Here is a 17,524-nt window from a genome sequence, read left to right as displayed (position 1 = left end):
GAGGAGACGTGACGCGTCTATGGTACATATAGGATGGAAGTCCTGGCGTCAGACACAGGGATGTGGTGAGGTGTGTGACGCGGGGTGTAGCTCGTGTGTTGTGTCTAAAGGGAAGGCAGATGTTCACACCTGAAGAGCTAGTCCAGTGAGGGCGTTCTCAGACGGCAAATGACAAGACGATGAAAGCGTTCATCAAAAGCTGAGGCATGAGGAGCCTCTCGTATCCCAGGAACTTGAGAGGAAACACCAGTGTGAGAATGTTAATTATGAGGACGTGAGGGGATCGAGAGAAGGCTAGGGTGTAGGGGAGAGGGACGACGGTATGGGAGATGAGGACTGGAAGTGTGGGTGTATACGTTCTCCCCACGCCTCCCTACCCCTATACAATCACGAAGGTAAATTAATTTTTTTCTTCCCATCGTTATCCTCCCCCCACCCCAGTGTATCCCCTTCCCTCGTCCTTCCCGCTAATCTCTCCCCGATCTCTCCTCCCTTCCCTTGACCGAATTAGGGTTGGGTCTTCCCTCTGTACATCGCCTCCAGAGCTCTTCGTTCGCGGGGCCTTCCCAGCAAGACTTTTTTTGTTTGCTCACTTATGAGTCTCGTGTCTCATCTTGAGACTCCCTCCCATGTTTGTCAACCTCTTCTCCTCTATCGCTCTCTCTTGTTCTCTGGCTCTCTTGTCCTCCTCCTTTCTCTGACTCTATCACTTTCCTCTGCCTTTATTTTTCGTTTTTTAAGGGGGTCTGGAGGGGTGAGAGCTTTACTCACTCGACCCTCGTTATGATAACGTTCAAATGAATGAGTCATTTCTAGCCGCGTTTCATTTGATAACATCCAATTTACTTACAGCATAGCTTTGAGGCCCACCATACTATACGCCTTTGCGCAGGGCATGATGGAGACTGTAGATTTCGCGTTTATAAATCACCTTCTTTTCCTTAATTTTTCGCCTCGTCGTTCAACCTTCGTTTTCCCTTTCTTTCCATACACAAAGCCAGTTATCTCTCCCCATATATCATGTCTCCTCTCCTTTCAGTTCGTGACTTTTCCCTCAGGAGGAAGGGAAAAAAAAATATCTGCCATCGGTTTTTCTCGAGGCAGCGTAAATACTGTCGTCTCCCCTTTGTTTGATAAGGAGGCTAGTTCCTTCCCTCTACCCTCCTGGTCTCCAGTTGTTTACCCTCATTAGGGAGGCACATTTCCGTACCATCGCTTTCTCCCTCTACCTCCAGAGAGGTCCTATAACAGACCATCCCCCGCCATCTCTCAAGGAATTGTACACCAGCGGGTCTCCTCAGCACTCCGGAAACTACACGAAAGACCATCCCTGAGGAGGCATACAAATTGTCCTCCTCATCACCCAGGGATCACTACCATCTCCGTGCATCTGGGTCGTACACCCGGGGGCCTCTCCTACCTCCGTCCATCCCCTGGGGAAGGTCTGGCTCCTAGCTGGGCCGGCTCCGCAGCGGGCCATCTTTCCTCATCTATCATATTGCTATATACCACTGGGTATTCATCAGTGGACCCTGTGATAACCCCTGCTTACGCGACTGGCCCCTGGGGCACTCCCACGGGGGATCTGAACTACGCTTGCGAGACAGTGAGTGGCTGGTCTGATCACCGGGGTGGGTTGGTGGGCGGGTGGCTTGTCCTAGTAATGTTTATGTTGATGTTGAAGGTCAGGGGGTCGTCGTGAGTGTCAAAGGTCGGGGATGCAAGAGAGAGAGAGAGAGAGAGAGAGAGAGAGAGAGAGAGAGAGAGAGAGAGAGAGAGAGAGAGAGAGAGAGAGAGAGAGAGAGAGAGAGAGAGAGAGAGAGAGAGAGAGAGAGAGAGCGCAGCATGCAGGCATCAGTGAGGGCCGTACATGACTAATACACTGGGACCTCAGCCCTGTGTGGTGCGAGGTTGGACACGTACCTGTGGAGAGCGAGCTGCCTCAGCCTGGCACAGCTTATCGCACCACACACAAATAAATGGTGAGGTGTTTTCTGAGGGTGAGGATAACGAAGTTTGCGAAGGTCTATGTACAGAGCTGCAACAAATGAATTGTGAGTTCGTGTGGAAACACAGACGGGCGTCACGGGGCTCGCAAACACACTGTAGTGTTTGATCTTATGCCTTTGTGATCATAATCTCCATGACCGGCTCTCCAGGTCTCCTTGCCCAACAGAAACTCTTTGATCTAGTGCGGATGGAGAGAGAGAGAGAGAGAGAGAGAGAGAGAGAGAGAGAGAGAGAGAGAGAGAGAGAGAGAGAGAGAGAGAGAGAGAGAGAGAGAGAGAGAGAGAGAGAGAGAGAGAGAGAGAGAGAGAGAGAGAGAGAGAGAGAGAGAGAGAGAGAGAGAGAGAGAGAGAGAGAGAGAGAGAGAGATCAACGGAGCCTGACGGGAAGGTTGCTTCCATGTGTCTCTACTGGAAGTCTCTGATCTGCTGTTGTGTCCTGTCCTCGCTACCATCCCTCACCTGGCGTACCTCATTCTCTCTTATTTCCACATCCAACTGTTCGTCTTTACGTCTCCTCTCTTACTCCTCATTCTTCAACTTTGACATATTCTACTGAACTTTCACTCGTTATCTAACCCATCATATGATATTCATTCCTTTATCTTACGTCTCGATACTCATCACTCATGCTTACTCATCACCCATGCTTAAATCTCTCTCTCTCTCTCTCTCTCTCTCTCTCTCTCTCTCTCTCTCTCTCTCTCTCTCTCTCTCTCCCTCTGTCGTTCTTCTTCATCCCTCACACCTTTCGTTCCTCACTCATTACCTCTCGTTTTTCCTCATTTCTAACTCTCACGTCTTCCCTTTCAGCCCTTCAAATCTTGACCCTCATTCCTCATTAATCACTTTCTGATCTCACCATTAATCCTACCTTTCTCTCATCACTTTTCTCTCGTCGCTCATATAATGCTCATCATTCTTCCTCATCATTCATCATATTCACCCTCAGGCTGAGTAAACTATGTAACCTGGCAAAACTGATTCGTTCCCCGAGATGAAACAACAGGAGTGAAGCAGTAGGACCGAACTCATTACGATCGAACCATCTAAAGTGAATCAATACGAATGAGAAATTCCTTATATATGAACCTCCGGGAACTGATAGTCAGAGATGAACCATAGGATATGAACCATATTTAAGCTCAGACAACAGAAACAGACCATCAAGCAGAGCAGAAATATCAGAAAGACTCACTATGAGAGTGTGAAGTGTGAGAGTTTAATCATCATACGATATGAAACATCATCCTGTGCCTTGTTCATTCATCATTTTGCAGACACAAACTCTAGTTCTAAAATAAGAAATAGAATTTTGATATATCATTTCATTTGCTACGGCACTAAACCATAATTCTTTGCAATTAAGATTTCTCCAGCAGATTCGAAACATCCAACAGAGAATCAGACTCTTTCCCTATAGATCTATAAGTCTTATTCATTAGACTATAGAACTCGATGCGTCTTCACTGTATGATGCTCCTTTCGATGGATACCAGATCACGCTTTCCATGTACCCGGTACATGGAATCTAAGAGTACACGGTAGATAGATCAGTTCTGATTCTCATTAAGAAATCTATATTTGTTCCTAAGAATTTATGATATCCAGTATGGACCTAATATCTCATTTTCTTGATAAGATAATTGCTTAGTGAATGTAATTGCTCTGAAGAATAAGTGTTTTCATACCAAGATGTCATAAGTTACACCTTCTGATTCCCTTTAGGAATCCACGCTCTCGCCTGTCGAACAATGGTTTCCAAAAACATAAATCCTTTGAACTCATTCCAATGCTGAAACTCCACACTGCTTGACAATTTCCCCTGAAAACACCAAAATTTCCAGCTAAGATCCTATCATTTCTCAAAAGACTGTGGACTATCCTCCAGTCTCACTTAGATCTTTGATCTTTCCATGCGATCCTGATATCCTTAAAGGCTAGGTAACTCCTCACTAATACACAGTTGCCTATATAGATCCACTGATTAATCCCTCGGCTTCCACTTCCTCGCTGCATATAGACAGTGTACCCCCACAGCGTCTGGCATTAAACACTTGAGGGGAAATTTCTCCAGTGTGTTTTGTACCATCGACCATGCCTGACCAACTTCTCTGTTTTAATGATGAAATATTCAGACTTCTCCCGCCAAACAAACGCATTTGCTCTTCATTATACCTCCGCTTTGACGAAGCATTTTGGTCTCGTTTGTACAAGACATTAGAAGGGAGTTTCCTTTATAATAATTCGACTTCAGAATGGTTCCTTTGCCATTGACCAATACAAGATTCTAAAAGAAAATGGTCATTCATCACCAGCTCTTTTCCTACAGACTCTCCCAGGTTAGCAAGACTACACAGTATTTCCTTACGTCTAGATTTTGTGACGAGTAGAAATGTTGGTACGGTAAACATGTTTGCATCAAGTAATTTCCTGTCGGAAACTTTACGAGGAAAAAACTGGCAAAGTTAATACTGACTTGGATGTTCAGCAGAGGACACGACACAGGTAGTGATGGTGCGTACCAGTGTATATAAAGTGTATATATATATATATATATATATATATATATATATATATATATATATATATATATATATATATATATATATGTGTGTGTGTGTGTGTGTGTGTGTGTGTGTGTGTGTGTGTGTGTGTGTGTGTGTGTTTGTAATGTGATTACACAGATTCACTTTCTCCTGCTTAAAACCAGCCCGTTTCGTTTCTTCAGTGTTAAATTTACATTCTCCCAAATTTCCCCCCCTCCCTTCTCTCTCTCTCTCTCTCTCTCTCTCTCTCTCTCTCTCTCTCTCTCTCTCTCTCTCTCTCTCTCTCTCTCTCTCTCCTCCCTCAGTGTCCATCTGCCCGGCCTACATCCAATCAGCGGCCGCCTCCCGGCTGACTCTTAACTCACTCTGGTATCACAAAGAAACGAGATTATCCTTGGCGTTGGAGGGATGTTTTTGATTGACTCCTCGCTCGTACCTGGCGCGTTTCCCCTCCAGCACTTGGCTCTAGGTGTCGTTAGTGAAAGGTGAGTCTTTCTTAACCAGTTAATGCCAGTTGTGTGTCCGTTCCTCATCGTTTCATTGTCCACAGTGTACACGACAGTGACCACTGGTGTCTCTTCTTCCTCCATGGGTCACACTGTGGTTAACTATTCAAACTATATGTCTGCTTTTACTCTCTATCCCCCCTAGTTTCTTCATCCTTTCTCTCCTAAGCCTGGCTTTGCCACTTCTGTTTTTCGTATGCTTTGTTATATTCCCCATTTAGCAATATGATCGTCATTTTCTCCTCAACAACCATGTTCTAACTGGTCTCCTAACTCTAAAGTTTCCCAGGTAAACTTATACATGTTTATGCACACGGAGATACAGACACGAGTACAATGACTTGTATTGATATAACGTAATTCAGATCCTCATCCAGAAACCAGCACCACCATAATCCTTCATCCAGACTTACCAGTACAGAACAGTTGAGGACCATGACTCTATACACAGACCCACCAGCAGGGAACGGATGAGGACCATATAACTCTATACACAGACCCACCAGCAGGGAAGGGCTGAGGACCATATAACTCTATACACAGACCCACCAGCAGGGAACAGCAGAAGACCATAACCCTATAAACAAACACACCAGCAGGGAATGGCTGAGGACCATATAACTCTATACACAGACCCACCAGCAGGGAACAGCAGAAGACCATAACCCTATAAACAAACACACCAGCAGGGGATGGCTGCAAACAGAGCCGGTATCAGGTGGACAGCAAGCTTGGGGGCAGTAAGGGCTACTGAGGGCTCGTTGTCGGCCACAATCTAATTGCTAGCGAGCCTTCACGTCTCGGTGGCGGACGTGAATAGAATGGTCGACCCCCCACTTACGTCAGGATGCGGGGGATGTGAGGCTACGGTTGGCCGGAGAGAAGCACCAAGAGGGGCTAGTGAGGGAGTTCCAGGAATGCGGATGTTCCCATGAGAGTAGTTAGGCATTGCCTTGTAGCGGAGGCAAATCTCAACCTCCCACTTCGGGTATTGGATAAGGTTTAAGTTGGTGGAAAACGAGAGGGAGGCTGAAACACCGAGAGGTCAAAGGGAAGTGGAAAGCCACTCTCCTGTCAGGCCAGCAGTTGCCTACCGAGCCATAACAGTAAGTCTGTCTGGACACGGACACACCATCAGCTCTGCCTGGACAAGGACTCCAGCCAGCAGCGGTTCTGTCTGGAGGACGTGGATTCTAGAAACAGTCACTCCGGCCAGAGGAGGTACCAGCATCCAGTGCCCACTGTCACCCTGGACGGGAGGAGGCACCCAACACCCAGAGGCCATGTTAGACGAGCGTCCTGACGAAATAACTTAGTGATATCCCATGCGAAAACTACGAGACTTTCCGCGCTGTGACCCGCGCCAGCTGCTGACGAACACCGATATCGCCTGCTGAGGCGTCTGAGTCCTCGCCAGCCACCCTGGGGATACAAGACTATCAGGACTCCCCTTTCCAAGGATCAAGTCTCCTAAAAGCCCTGATCCTATACCTGGAAGCTACCATACGTTCGTTTCTCCCTAGGATACGCCTTCGCAATTCAGTCTCTGGGACGCTTTCCTAAGTTCACGCTTCACAGGGATGCGACCTTAATATCCTCTCTCTCTCTCTCTCTCTCTCTCTCTCTCTCTCTCTCTCTCTCCCTCAGCAGGCCTTCACCCTTCGTCTGCCCCTTGCCACCACCTGTCTCAGGAACTACGTAAGGTAACAGAGAAAAGTCCGAACCTCCTATGTTCTTTTGGGGTAAAGATGCAACCCTCTCTATGACTGCGCCTCTCTTATCTTCGTAATGCATTTTCTTTCACTTATTCTATTCCATGTTATACATCTTTTCCACTTATTCTTTTCCATGTTACGCATTTTTTTTCACATATTCTGTTCCATTTTCACATTTTTTTTTAGAAATACTTGGCTCTGATTCTCTAATCCCAATTCTTCCCTTTTTCTTCTGAAAGCATTGACTTTCTGTGGCTTACTGGATGTTTTCATCTTCCTCTTGTTCTTTGCTGCACTGTGTGGCACCACATAACTTTTTAATCATAATGTATCTGTCTCTCCATTCATAAGTCTCTCTCTCTCTCTCTCTCTCTCTCTCTCTCTCTCTCTCTCTCTCTGTATATATATATATATATATATATATATATATATATATATATATATATATATATATATATATATATATATATATATATATATATATGTGGACATACAGCCTTTATTCGTTACGACGCCTAATACCTATAGCACTAAGCCCTCTTAAACCGATTACTATACACGGATTTGTCCCAAAAGCACAACACACACACATACACACACACACACACACACACCCACACCCACACTCACACACACACACACCCACACCCACACACGCACATGAAGCAGACCAAATCCTATAAACACGGCAACAGTTCCTTAATCCAATTTCATGTCCCACACATTCCCAATCGCTTTTGAATGTTGCATGTTTATGATAAACCAGAAAACTACTGCCAGTGGTGAGAATTTTAACATTTACGTTAGAACGAACACAGCTGCCTTTTTACTTGTGTATTTGCCTTTTTTTCCGTAGAGTTTTGTGGATGAAATTGAAGATTATGACCTTTGTGCCATGAGACGCCTAAATACAGAGGTACATAGTAAAAATGTTGAAGATGCAATGTTACAGTAATATACGGCGATGAAGATCAGTCATGGAATAAGACAAAAGAAGAAACACATACATAAGACAATATGTTACCTTTAACACGAGGGGAAAATCTGGCAATTCAAGAAAATCTTCTGCGGAAGAAATGTCTACAAATCTTTGCAAATGAATGACTGTAAATAGCACATAGCATGAGGATGAGCAATGTTTTCGTATACTAGGATTGGATTCCTTTTATCTATATATTCTCTTGACTCTTTCCCAAGTCTCATAACGTCATAAGGTGTATACAAGAAAGTCTCAAAATACTCCAGCACGTCTGCTAGATATTAACTCTCTTGATATCCTGTCGTGGTTCTGAGATCGTGTGTGTGTGTGTGTGTGAGTGTGTGTGTGTGTGTGTGTGTGTGTGTGTGTGTGTGTGTGTGTAATTTCCTCAAACGACAGCCGAAAAAAACAGCAAACAACAGGAAAAATTGTCGAAAAAAATCCTGGTTCAATCCTCCTCCCCTTCGACAGAATCCTTCATCATGCTCCATTTTAGGGGATTTCATCTACAAGATTACTGTACTGGTAATCACTTTAAGAGATTTCTTTTTCACTTAATTGGTTTTAAGATTGAGCCTAATAATGAAAGGAAGGCAGGACTCCTCATACTGATCTCAAAAGTTACTTGTACTTTGTTCAAATTTGTTATAAGAGAATCAATATAATCTGATTACCGCCATCTCTTTTTTTTTTCAATTAGTTTCTGAAATAGTAAGTGAAGGATGGCGCAGATGATTTCAGGGATATAGGTGTTTCAGTGACTACATATTCTGCACTGAAGCTGTTCAATGTGTGGATGTCATTTGCTTTGTTTTGTAGATCGTGTGATTCTTTGTTTTAAGAGGCAGACAACACAGGAGTCAGAGGAAAGACGACTCATCACTCCACCTTCTGCGAGGACCGGGTGGAGCTGTGGTTCCATCCTGGCGCAGATGGGCTCCTACCACGCCCATAGGTGGCACGGGCCTTACCTCCCTCACGCCTTCTCTCAAAGACGCCCAAGCATATATCATCATCACTCACCAACAGCATCTTGCTAATTTATGGTATCTAGTCAAGGTAAATGTGCTGGGAATGGAACATATACTGAGGAAGAGTGGCACATGACTTGCTTGTGGTCAGAGGCTACGTTCGTCTGCTGTCACCTTACAAGTGGTTGTATCATAGCCATGGCGAAGGGTATGGCGTTGGCGGTGCTCCAACACTGGTACTTGGGTTGTACTCCAGTTGAACTGATGGTGAGTGTTGGGTGTGAGTTTGACTGTTGCTAGTGTAAGGAACGAGTCTGTGTGTTCATCGTGATGCCAAGTAATGAGTGTAAGGCTCTTGAGTACCCTATCACAAGGGGTTTGTGGCCGCTGACATATACACGAAAGGCAATCAACAGCAGTATATAAGGCTCTATATTGGTGACGCCAGAAACGCCTTTATGGGGGAGGGGGCAAGCGTGGCACTGAATGTTGTCAGATGACCGTAACAGCATCTCTCTCTCTCTCTCTCTCTCTCTCTCTCTCTCTCTCTCTCTCTCTCTCTCTCTCTCCGTCCATCATGGAAAATGTGACATATTCTGAAGGAACGGAATAGCACAGTAAGAATCTAGGATGATACCTGGCCATGTAAACAGTCGCCAGTGACCAATAGTGAGGGTCGAAGATAAATGAAAGTCGATAATTTATCCAAATCTAACGTAACTAAACAGACGATTCCATTCAGATATTATCCACATTGAAAGTTCCACTCGCATTACGACTACTATTTGAGATTCCAACGGCCTCACGTCTAGCCACTAGCCAGACATGGGAAGAAAAGAAAAGATAACTCACTGAACCCACTTAAACAGTCTCAGGATACACACCATCAGGTGTGGGAGGGTCAGCAATTCCTACTCAGAAGCAGGCGGATATTAAGGGGAAATATTCGTGCACGGGAGCGTGGCGTGGTGAGGATGTTGACATGATGAAATGATCCATAATGAGGAAGGCAGCAGTGGAGGGTGGACGAGGAGACCTGTTAAAGGTGGGCTGGTGCTTCAGGTGTTCTTATTGGTGGCTGAGGTGGTGTGGCGGGGCCAGGCACCACCATGATGCTATCTACCTGCTGGGCCACACTATACCCATGGTGTGGTGCAGTGGGCCAGGCACCATGATGCTATCTACCTGCTGGGCCACACTATACCCACAATGTAGCGCAGTGGACTATGATGCCACCTCTGCAAGAGAGAGAGAGAGAGAGAGAGAGAGAGAGAGAGAGAGAGAGAGAGAGAGAGAGAGAGAGAGAGAGAGAGAGAGAGAGAGAGAGAGAGATCAGATAAAGCATTTAGCACCGGACTAACGCATCGCCACACATTTCAGCACACACCACCCATCCATAACTCAAAACTCTTGTTGACAGAGGATATGCCGCAATAGGATTAATACATCCGGACATTTTTTTTTCCCCTCTCTCACATTCATACGACATTGGAAAAAACGCAAATAACGCATAGAGAGAGAGAGAGAGAGAGAGAGAGAGAGAGAGAGAGAGAGAGAGAGAGAGAGAGAGAGAGAGAGAGAGAGAGAGAGAGAGGCGTAACTAAGTTATCTATTACTCGTGGTAGACCAGTGGTAGAAATTATATACTGTTTTCCCTGATCGTATGGCCGCCTCTCTTGCACCATCACTGCTGCGTGTTTCCTGCCAGAGCATCACGAAGTCTAGTAGCATCATAAGCTTACGAGGACTATATATATATATAAATCTTGAGTTTGTATAGCTCGAGAATCAGACAGAAGCTCTGTACAGATGAGAACAAATGACCATGCTTAAATTGTACTGAAACCACAGGTTTATTCTTTTGTCAGTGAATGAACATCTCTCAGAGATGGTCTTGCATGGGCCACATGCATGGTGAGAGTGTATGTGGTCTTCGAATTATCCTTAACACCTGAAGAAGGTGTTGACGATGTTTCGGTTGGTGGATGTAGCTTACCTTGACGGTCTTAATGACCCTGGCAGTTGATAGGCCTAAAGCCCAACCAACCTACCAACCCACCAACCAACCAACCAACATACCAACCAACCAACCAACATACCAACCAGCCAACCAACCTACCAACCAACTTACCAACCAACAAACTGTCATACCAACCCACCAACCAACCAACCAACCAACTAACCAACCAACCAACTAACCAACCAACCTACTAACCAACCAACCAACCAACCAACCTACCAACCAACCAATCAACCAACCAACATACCAACCCACCAACCAACCAACCAACCAACAAATCAATCAAACAAACAAATCAACCAATCAACCAACCAACCAAACAACCAACCAATCAACCAACTAACCAAACAACCAACCAACCAACCGATGCTCTTGTATATCGTACAAGAAAACCAGATTTTCAAACTCTGCCAATAACCAGAAGACACTAACCCTCGGCCCAGACTGGTGGGCGAGTCAGCCAGGCCTGTGGTCACATACACAACCACAGGCTAACGACCGGGTAATTAGTCTTCGCTAAGTAAGACATTACAAACAGTGGTAGGTGATTATAGCACAGCCGTGATAAAGAGGGTCGCAATACAGTAAATTATTAAGGCGACCAGAGACATGGATCCAAGAGGTGTAGTTATGTGAATAATGAGAGGGTGAATATCAGATGGGCAAGTAATGCGGTCATGAGAGAAGTTGTGGAGTGATGACCAGGATTATGACGACATGAATATATTGATCCCTGAGTGAGACACACACACACACACACACACACACACACACACACACACACACAATGGTACGGGCGAGGGTTCAGCACGTGTGGGTGATCACCCCATAATAGACTACAGCAAATAAGAACATGTTACTAGTGACCGGGAGCAGGAATTAATCTGAAAACTCTCCTGTGGCCCCACGAACCAGATTTTGATCGACGAAAGGACACGTACAGAGAGAGAGAGAGAGAGAGAGAGAGAGAGAGAGAGAGAGAGAGAGAGAGAGAGAGAGAGAGAGAGAGAGAGATCAGAAAGCCATCCCGTAAAGGATCACCATAATTACAGAAGTTAATTTCTCCATGTTTCCGTGTAATGTCCTGGCGGCCAATTTGACAGGGAAAAATCCCTGGGTCTGTTACATATTCTATTTGTAATTTTAAACGGGACTGAAAAAAGTACGTGTGGTTTATCCCCCTCGAGTAAATATCACACAGGTAAAGGATATATTTGGGTATACGTGGTGTATAAATGTGTGTCTGTATATATATATATATATATATATATATATATATATATATATATATATATATATATATATATATTTTTTTTTTTTTTTTTTTTTTTTTTTTATACTTTGTCGCTGTCTCCCGCGTTTGCGAGGTAGCGCAAGGAAACAGACGAAAGAAATGGCCCAACCCCCCCCCCCCCATACACATGTACATACACACGTCCACACACGCGAATATACATACCTACACAGCTTTCCATGGTTTACCCCAGACGCTTCACATGCCTTGATTCAATCCACTGACAGCACGTCAACCCCTGTATACCACATGACTCCAATTCACTCTATTCCTTGCCCTCCTTTCACCCTCCTGCATGTTCAGGCCCCGATCACACAAAATCTTTTTCACTCCATCTTTCCACCTCCAATTTGGTCTCCCTCTTCTCCTCGTTCCCTCCACCTCCGACACATATATCCTCTTGGTCAATCTCTCCTCACTCATTCTCTCCATGTGCCCAAACCATTTCAAAACACCCTCTTCTGCTCTCTCGACCACGCTCTTTTTATTTCCACACATCTCTCTTACCCTTACGTTACTTACTCGATCAAACCACCTCACACCACACATTGTCCTCAAACATCTCATTTCCAGCACATCCATCCTCCTGCGCACATCTCTATCCATAGCCCACGCCTCGCAACCATACAACATTGTTGGAACCACTATTCCCTCAAACATACCCATTTTCGTTTTCCGAGATAATGTTCTCGACTTTTGTCATTCATATTCGCCATATCCCGCGTTAGTAAGGTAGCGTTAAGAACAGAGAACCGAACTTTAGGGAGAAAATCCTCACTTGTCCCCCTTCTCTGTTACCTCTTTTGGAAAAGTAAAAACTGGAGGGGAGGATTTCCAGCCCCTCGCTCCCTCGCCTTTTAGTCGCCTTCTACGACACGCTCTACGACACGCAGGGAATAAGTGGGAAGTATTCTTTCTCTCCTATCCCAACGGATTATATATATATATATATATATATATATATATATATATATATATATATATATATATATATATATATATATATATATATACACTCTGTATTCATAGCCATCAGTCTGTCAAAAGTAAACTAATTCTTTACTGTATTCCGGGATACAACAAAGGTAGAAAAATATCTACATATCTACCGACCGTGACTCTCACCGAGTGAGGTCGACTGTCAGTCTAGTCTGAGACTGTCAGTGTTCCACCGTAGCCTCACCTCACTCTGCCCTAACCACACGTCAGACCATCTCCATACAGTATTTACACTCGAATCCACAGTACCTCCTCCGCCGGTAACTTCACGGGAATCGTGTTCTTCGAACTGTCAGATAAGGCAAGTGTGTACAGCTGGAGATTATGACTGATAAGGAAAGTTAACTTGTTGTTGGTAAATTGACGGGTTAGTTCGTAAACATTTCAAATGAAGGAACGGTAAGAATAGTTCTCCAGTTAATACAAAATAAAGATGTTTAAGTTTCAGGTGTTTGAAGTTTTCCATTCGGATGGGCGGCTTCTGATATGTCGCTCATGAATTGTGAATGGATTTCAGTGTCTCCTTTCCAGGATACACATTAGCAAGTACTGTTACAAAGAAATATTTCTGTCTTCGTGTCCTACAAGATGTGCTCGTGTGTGTGTTTCTCCTCGTGTCCTGGAAGGCATGGTGGTGTGTGTGTGTCTTTCCATTTGTTTCCTGGAAGGTATTTTTGTGTGTGTGTTTGTCTTCATGTCCTGGAGGGCATTTGTGTGTGTGTGTGTGTGTGTGTTCATGTCCTGGAAGGCATGGTGGTATGTGTGCTGGGCTCCGTGTCCTGGAAGGCATGGTGGTGTGTGTGTGTCTTTCCATTTGTTTCCTGGAAGGTATTTTTGTGTGTGTGTTTGGCTTCATGTCCTGGAGGGCATTTGTGTGTGTGTGTGTGTGTGTGTTCATGTCCTGGAAGGCATGGTGGTATATGTGCTGGGCTCCGTGTCCTGGAAGGCATGGTGGTGTGGGCTGTATCATTTCCTGACACAGGAACTTCCTGCTGGTTCAGGTCATCTCCCCGGAGAACTGTATACACCAACTCGGCATTTCACAGACACCACACACACACACAACACACACACACACACACACACACACACACATATTTTTTTTCCTATGATTCTTTATGACGCTCTTTGATGAGGGGGATCACTTGAACTGGTGTCTGATGGCGTCCTGTTGGTTCGCAGGACTACAAAGGTTCCAGCTGGAAAACAATTTGTTATTTTCTAGTCTCTGGTATCTGCCAGTCATCAGTGTTCCTCCGTGGTATGCATATTTCTCAACGCTGGACATTCTATTTCTCTGAACGTCTTTTCTTTATTCACGTAACGCTGGCCACTTCCTGGGACTCTCTCTACACGGGAGGATATGATTCCGGAAGCCTTTCATGGCGTGTGAGGAGCGTCCTGCTGCTCTTCTGAAGACAGAGGAGCCATAAGCTACGAAGCCTCGCCTTCAGGCAGGTCTCGACGCAGATAAGTGCGTACACACACACACACACTCTCTCTCTCTCTCTCTCTCTCTCTCTCTCTCTCTCTCTCTCTCTCTCTCTCTCTCTCTCTCTCTCTTGCTCACTCTTTCCATCACGATTCTCTCCGTACCTTCTGTCTTCTCCGTCTTTCCTCTTCATCTCTCTCTCTCTCTCTCTCTCTCTCTCTCTCTCTCTCTCTCTCTCTCTCTCTCTCTCTCTCTCTCTCTCCCTAAGTCCATCGACACCTTCCTCCCTCCCACCACTTTACAATCTACGTCCACTCCCTCCCCTCCTGTCTGAGAAGTCTCTGAACTTCCCTTATAAGATCGGAAGCTGCCTTGCCAACAAGGATCCACTGTGATCTACAAGCCTCGAAAACTATTGTCATTTTGTCTTTCTTCAGGTGGCAGTTGCATTTTAGAGATATTCTGTTCCATCAAGTTTACCGAAACTTTTAAAAGATAATACGCATCGATCATTATGTATGTACATAAGTATATCATGATATTTCTAATATTCATACGAAAAGTTTTGGAAAAACAGTAATTGCTCTTATTTTCCTAACCTAATTTGGTATTTTGAAGATATTGCTGATAAAGTGTTAGAAAATTCAATAACAGATCATTGCGTTCAAAACCTATGAATGTCGCTTCATGTTAAATTTCTGCAATGAAACAAGTAGTTAGATATGAACCATCTGTAATGACCCGGCCTCTAGCACTAGAGAGAGAATGCGTTCATGAATGATATAGAGGGATAAAGAAATCTGCCCCTGAGCATCATTTTACGATATTTGTTAACAAATTTTGAATATTATTCTCTCTCGATTTATGGTTATATTGTAGAGTGTTTATGGAAAATAAATAAAGGAAAAGAAAGTATTTTAATATCTAGGACGTGTTTCCATAACGATGGAGGAAAAAAGAATATTGCAGCATTGCATACCTATCATATAATCAAAATAGAGTCAAACATTGAGATCATGAAATCCAGGTCACATCTTCGAGATGTGACCCTGTGTGTCCTCAACACACTGATTTGACAGTAGAAAATGGACACAACTTTGCATGACACTTGGTTCACGACAGACATTTTTTCCTAATCTGTTGTGGCGAGAGGATGCCACAGGTCTGTGTTGAGATACTGTCTCATTGAGGAGGGCAGAGCAAACCCAACTCCAGGCTTTCCCTCACTGAACGCCAGTGATCCATACCGACTCTTTGTTCCTGCCTCGGTGTTTGCTGACACTGGATCCTAACACCAGAGCCCAAAGTCTGGAAAAAAAAAGGCACATCAGGTCGGATCGTATCACAGATATTTTGCAGCTGTGTGAAACACGGTAATGCTTAGTGTGATAGAACACTGGATTGGAGTGTTTCGTTATGAGAAAAATGATGTGGGGAATCCAGTCTGTCTGATTTCTAACCACCATCACAGGAGTGGAGGCACTCACGATCCTCTCTGTACATTACTCCATGCGTTCTCTGGCTAATATTTGCCATTTCACGGTTGGCTTGCGAAACTGCTCAAAAACCTGATCAAATATCCTCCATTTACTCATCTCTTCTCTTTTATTGTTTCACCGTCGCGATTAACAAGAGAATGTGGATCCGTTCGTTTACCCACCCAACATTAGTCAAGAATCTGTTCTCTCCCTTTTTATATTTTTTTATACTTCAGACTAATTAGACAAGTCATGACCTTTACCTGAAGTTAATGAGATGAATGAGAGACGTAATGATCAAAGCTCTGAGTTCGCTGACTCTGTTCTTCTTCCCCTTGTGAACCTAAGTCAAAATATGAGGCAAGTTAAACAACGGGGCTCGTGAGGCCTTGGGGAAGGGGGGGAAAGTACTTGGAAGTTTGGGTTTGGGTGACAGTAAAATGATGGATTGCATGCCGGTTGGCTACTCCTCCCCCCTGATGATGTGAGGCTGGATGAAATCATCCGCCACATTGGGTCCGGAGGTGTGAGGGGTGAGCGAGAATGCCCAACTGACTGGGCTTTGGGGTAACTCGAGGAAGGAGAAGTATATTCACCACTTTGAGTCTAATCTAATGTGAGGGTATGTGAGGCATTGTGTATCATAAAATGTGATGATAAACTAAGTCGCCTCGTCGTTTGAGTTTTGGTAATGTGAGACTAGAAAGAGGATAATGAGAAGACTAAGAAGAGTATTTGGAAATTTTTGGGTTTGACAGGTTGGGTTTTAGTAATGTGAGGACCAGCAAGAGTATTCGATAGATTTTGGGTTCTGAAAATATAAGGGACAAGAGTGTTCAGCAGTTTGTGTCTTGGTGATGTAAGGATGAGTGGGTGTACACACACACACACAACACACACACACACACACACACACACAACCCAGGGAAGCCAAGTATCCATTTATCGACCAGACATGAGGGGAGTAGGTATGAGCACCTGTGATGGTCGTGGCTCACTGCCATACCCAGAGTTCGAAAGCCTCAGGCGGGCCAGTAACTCTAACCTGTAACGCTATACTATGGAGGCCCCTGTGTGTGCGCGCACGTGTATATGTGTGTGTGTGTGTGGAGAGAGAGAGAGAGAGAGAGAGAGAGAGAGAGAGAGAGAGAGAGAGAGAGAGAGAGAGAGAGAGAGAGAGAGAGAGAGAGAGCACGACTAAACTTTAAACACCCAACACGACTTCGACCTTTACGCCGTTGGGTGTGACAGGCAGCGTTCCCTCCCCACAATATTGATGACTTCGAAGTGTCGAGTCTTTCTCCAAGCCAGAAGGTCAGGCCAGGAGCCCACATGAGTGATAGCTGTGAGATGATCATCACCACACCTGTACCAGGCTGTGTGGAGGGACGGGGTGGTGTGATGCCCTCCAGGTGAAGAAGCTAAAGAGAGGGAGGGGTTCCGTGTTGCCCTCCAGATGACGCTGAGGGAAGAGGAAGGCTTGTGTTATGTCTTGCAGGTGAGTACGATGCTGTGTAATGGCACCCACACAAGGTGAGGTTCGAAGGGTGTGTGATGTCATCCCAGTGAGGCTTG

The sequence above is a fragment of the Panulirus ornatus genome, chromosome 35 (genome assembly GCF_036320965.1).
Source record: "Panulirus ornatus isolate Po-2019 chromosome 35, ASM3632096v1, whole genome shotgun sequence".
In the NCBI taxonomy this organism is placed as follows: Eukaryota; Metazoa; Arthropoda; class Malacostraca; order Decapoda; family Palinuridae; genus Panulirus; species Panulirus ornatus.
Note: the sequence above shows the minus strand (reverse complement) of the source record.